A 5735-nucleotide genomic window follows, 5' to 3' on the forward strand; every position below is an offset into this window, starting at 1 on the left:
TCCAACAAAGAAAAATAAAAAAGGATGGTCCGTTGGGGCAACATCACAAATCAGCCCGAGACAGGAGAAGAAACAAAAAAGGCATCACAGGGCCAGGCTAAGTAGCAAGCGAGGTAGAGGAGAGCCGTCGGGCGGTCACCATCAACGCATCCAGGTAGCGCTGTAACCGGTCCCGGTCTCGAGGCCTAACGAGCGGATGCCAGTGCTGCAAGAAGGCAAGGAATTTGAAGAACGAGTCAGGTGCACGCCGCTGAAACACCTTCTCAATCACCATCTTATTGTGAGTAGTCCAAAGAGTCCACATCATAGCTGCGAAGACCAGCCAAAACAGTCGGTGTTTACGGCCGACCTGGGTGGCCCGCACCTGCAGAAAATCTACAAGATCATAGGCCCCCCACTCTGGCCCCACAGCCTCGCGAACAAAGCACCACAGTGCCTGTGACGCGATGCAGGAGAACATAATATGAGAACCGGTCTCCGGGACGTGGCACAGAGGACAAATGTCGTTACCCGAACCATGGCGTTTCAGCACCTCGGTCCCAGAAGGTAAACGGTCTCGGAGAAGCTTCCAAACAAAAATCTTAATCTTCAAGGGCAACGGTGCCTTCCAGAGTGGGGATAACCACGGGAGGACCAGCATTCTACACAATGCCAAGTAGGCGGAACTAACAGAGAATTCTCCCGAGGGAGGCAGACTCCAAGAAACACCATCGCTGACCGCTGAGACCGGGAGGGGAACCACTGCCAGAAGTAGTTCCCAGTCCTGGACCTCAGCTGAACCAAGTGGACAGCGGAAATCAACATGCCATCCGTCCTCCAGCGCCGAAGCAGAGACAAGGACGGCAGGGTCGGAGCAGATAGCAAAAAGCCTCGGAAAACGAAAGCGTAGAGGCTGCCCCTCCAACCAGGGATCTAACCAAAACTGGGTCCCAAACCCATTGCCCACCGAGACCCGCATGCCCAACCTAATCTCATGTTTAATACTCTGGATAGATTTTCAGAACTGCGATCCATTCGCGAGCGAGCAGGCCAAGAGGGGTCTACCTCGAAGGTACTTGGCCTCAATCAATTGAAGCCACAAACCCCCGTCACCCTGCAGGATCCGCCACACCCAACGGAGCATCAGGGTCACGTTCATGCGGCGGGACGCAGGTATGCCCAAGCCCCCTCGGTCTTTTGGCACGCAGATGTCGGCCCATTTCACCATGTGATACTTGGGTCTACCGTTTCCTGCCTGCCAAAAGAATCTAGCCAGCTCCTTGTCAAAGGCGTTGTGCACACCTTCGGGCAGGAGATACATCCCCATCATATACATGGGGAGGCTCGCCAGGTTAGAGCTTATGAGAATGGATTTGCTACCTTTAGATGTGAACCTGCCGCACCAGGGCTCCGCACGGGACGCTACCCGTCCCACAAGCGGATCAAACCCACTAACCAGAATTCTGGACTCAGCCAGGGGCATTCCCAAATATGAGATGGGGAAAGCCGCCAGCTTGCAATTAAGGATGTTCGCGATCGTGTGCTGCTCAGCCTCAGAATAGCCCAGGACCACCACCTCACTCTTATCAAAGTTAATCTTAAGTCCAGACATTTCCTCGAAGCAGAGCAGAAGGAACTTAAGGTTAGCAATGTCCAAGTCCGAGCCTGAGACCATGATCATGGTGTCATCCGCATATTGGAGGTGGGAAACCCCAATATCTCCAAGCATTTGAGTGTGGTATATTCTCCAATGCGAATATATTCATAGATGTAGTCAGCCGGAATGCCATACGATATCACTCTCATTGCTGCCAATCCCTTTTGGTACTAAATCCTAGCAAACCAACGACATTCCTCCGGTGAGTGAAAAATGTCAGTTTTGCTTGCAGGCTTCCACAATGCGGACAAAAAAGATCAGTGTATACGATAACGCCCACAAAGAGATGTGCCGCATTAGTTGGTACCTCGTATTTCATGAGGATGGAATGACTGAGAGCTCGGTTCCACAGAATGCAAAGTAGCCCATCACTTTCTCTTCTTGCGGGTCTCAAAATCTTAGACGAGATGCAACAAGACGAGGTGGTCGACATCATTGTCCAAAAACATATCATCTACTCCCTCCGTTCCATAATATAAGTCTTTTTAGAGATTCCACTAGAGGACTACATACGGATGTATGTAGACATACTTTAGAGTGTAGATTCACTCATTTTGCTTTGTATGTAGTCCCTTAATGAAATTGCTTAAAAGACTTATATTTAAAAATAAAGGGAGTATATCGTAATTATCCTACTTCGACGAAAGATGAAGAACTCCAATCATCCATCTAAAAAATTAACCCATGATTTAATCTACAAATCATCCGTCTACTAAAAGTAAGACACACGGAAACCACTCGAGGGATTACCTTTGGCTGTGAGACAGCGCTTCTTCCTCCCCACCTATGACCGGTACATAATCGACCACCCCTACTTCCCCATGGCCGCCCGGCCCCAAACCGCAACACCGACAGGTGCATCCGCTACGAGGACAAATCTGCAGTTGAACTAATGCCACTTGTAATAGAACAGGAATTTTTCCTGAAGAGGAAGGGTGATGTAATAAAGTAGCAAGAAGTATTTATCTCGGGTAAGAATCAAGGTTTATTGAACCAATAGAAAACCATGCAAACAAACAATCAACAGTATCCGTCCACACGAAAACAAATGCTTGCACCCAACACACGCAAGAGGGATATCAATCCCCTTGTACTCGTTAATTACAAGAATTAATTCAAATAGTGTATGATATATAATTATAAATAAAAAGATAATAACTCATCAAGTATTTTCTTTATGTTTTTGGAATATATAATGAATAAATGGACCCGTAGGCCATAGCGTTTACTAGAGACATCTCTCTCGTGACCGTAAGTGATGGTTGCATAAATTACCGTTGAGAAATTGATAGAAATTGAATAATTATGTTGTTATTCATGGCATTATCAATATATAGGCATTACGTCCATGACAAGTAGACCAAAATAGTTCTGCATCTACTTCTATTACTGCACCAATAGATCGCCATCCAACATGCATCTATGTTATTAAGTTCATAACAAAAAGGGTAATGTTTGGAGCATGATGACATAATATATACAAAGTAAGACCTGTTAATATGTTCAAACCCCATCATTTTATCCTTAGCAGCAACAATACAAATACGTGACTTACTATTCCTCTTGTCATAGAGTGAGGACACCGCAAGATTGAACCTACTACTATGCACCACTCACTCTAAAGATCTACTAATCTAGTTGGCCAAATCATACATACCTATATGGAATCACACATAATAAATCTTAGAATAGACCGATTACTTTCAATGAATAATCTGAACATACAATTCATCATACCCCAACAAACACACCATAAAGATTACATCGAATAGGTATCGAAAGAGAACATTGTATTGAAGATCAAACTAGAGAGAGTCATCTACCTACTGCTATGGACCTGTAGGTCCTGGTCGAATTAGTCACACATCATTAGGGAGGTAGCAACGTTGATCAAGAACGCCTCTGTGATGGATTCCTCCTCCGACAGAGTACCGATAAAGGCCTCCATATAGGACAGTGAAAGAAAAGAGACTTGTGTGGCAAAAAAATTGTTTCTCAAGCTCATCTAAGGATTTTGGGATATATGTGAATTTATAGGCCAGAGAGTCAATCAATCGGAGCCACATGGGGCCACAAGGGGGCAAGGCGCACCCTCTCCCTCAGGGCGCTCTCACTGCCTTGGCGTCTTCTCGTGCCGCATTAGGACTCCCTCTGAAGCTTCCAGGGTCTTTTTTTTGTCTAGAAAACGAGCTAGAGCGAGCGATTTACTCCTAGTCCGACAAGATCTCGATCACCCCCGCGCCCGAACTAGTGGCCTCGTCGGCTTGAGCGACGCGGTATTGCGCCTCCGCATCCGCCTCCTCCCACGGGAGTTGCTCTTGTCAATAAATTTTGGTCGGGTATGTTTTCAATGATGAAAATATATTTTTTGTAGGCACTAAAGGTGCGAGTGAAAGCATAGGTGGATAATTCCCTAAGACACATTTCATATGGAATTAAAGCATTACAAGAAAAGGACTAGAGTTGCTCTAATGCAGTGATTATCACGCTATACTTATAGTTCTAATATTTTCAGAAATGATTATCACGAACGTTCGGGATTTGCTATGAGCAACTTGAATTTTTATGGCAACTTTAGTTGACGCGAATATATCAAATTTAGTTGTCAAGCACAATAATTTTCTAGTGAGAAAACGGAGGTTGGAGTTTTTTTTGAGAAACCAACTCGAGCTCTGCATTTTCATTAAGAAGAAGAGAATTGACTAGTTACTAAGGAAAACTGGCCGAAAACCGATACATAAGTAATGCGCACACCGACCCTGAGGCCGCGCCCCTGACGAGTCGCCGACTCCATCACCCGAGCAACCGGAGTGGACACCCTACAACCCTATCCGAAGTCGCCGCTTCGACATCCACACCGGCCCCGAGGCCGTGCACCAGGCGAGCCGCCTACTCCGTCACCCGAGCAACCAGAGTCAACACCCTACTACCATTTCCGAAGCCGCCACTCCGACCTACAAACCCAACAATACACACGCCGACCCCGAGGCCGTGCCCCAGGCGAGCCGCCTGGTCCGTCACCCAAGCAACCGAAGTTGACACCCTACAAACCATCTCCGGAGCCGCCGCCCCGGCATTCAAACACAAGCTGCACACACGCCGACCCCGAGGCCGCGCACCAGATGAGCCGCTTGCTTCGTCGCCCGAGCAACCGAAGACAACACCCAAGCCACCGCTCCAAAGTCGCCGCTCCGACATCCACGCCGACCCCAGGGCCACGCAACAGGCTAGCCATCGATATTGTCACTCAAGCGACCAGTGTCGACACCCTTCCAAGAGAGCAAGATTCGGAGCCGCCGCTCCGACTTCCACGTCAACCCGAGGTCACGCACCACTCGAGCTGATGGCTCGACCTTGACATCTGCACGCCGACATGGCAACATCACATGGCCGGGGCTTGTCTGGTAAGGCCATGGCCTCCTAAGGCGACGCCTCCAAGGAGGAAGTAACGAGGACGTCATCGTCTCCCGTTTCGGCAGAACCCGGGAACTCAAACTTTCGCTCGGAGGAATCACTGCTGGTGAAGGCAGGAGATGAGCCGGTGCACCCAAGACGGCGCTTCCAACCAAGGTGGAGCTAGGCTTTCACCTGAGGCTCCGGCACTCCCGCCTCCGCCACCATCGAAGCCACAAGCCCGCGTGATGTGCCACACCCGATACACCGCCAGTCGCGCTCGCAGTCACCGCCCACCTTCGCCCGCTGCTGCATCAACCGTAGCACCTCACACCACGACAAACACCGTCAAGCCAACAACCATCCCATGGGACCACTGCCCCAGCCTCCATGCACCATCACAGCACCACCGCCGACCCCGGGACGCTCGCCGACCCCAAGCCGCCCCCGTCGACCGGATCTCGACGAAGAATCCCCAGCCGCTACCTGCCTCCCCGCCAGATCCGGGCACGGGGCCTCGGATCTGCCCACGTCGGACCAGCCCGAGCAGAGAGGGGCACACGCGCCGAGGCCACCTCCACACTCGCTCGACGCACGCCCATCGCCTCAGCATGCGCCCGCGCATCTCCCTCGTCGCTGCCGCCGCTCGTGGACACCGCGAGTCTGCCGTCGCGTCATCCACCTCACGGGCCACCGGATCCGCGTC

The sequence above is a fragment of the Hordeum vulgare genome, chromosome 4H (genome assembly GCF_904849725.1).
Source record: "Hordeum vulgare subsp. vulgare chromosome 4H, MorexV3_pseudomolecules_assembly, whole genome shotgun sequence".
NCBI classification, from domain to species: domain Eukaryota; kingdom Viridiplantae; phylum Streptophyta; class Magnoliopsida; order Poales; family Poaceae; genus Hordeum; species Hordeum vulgare.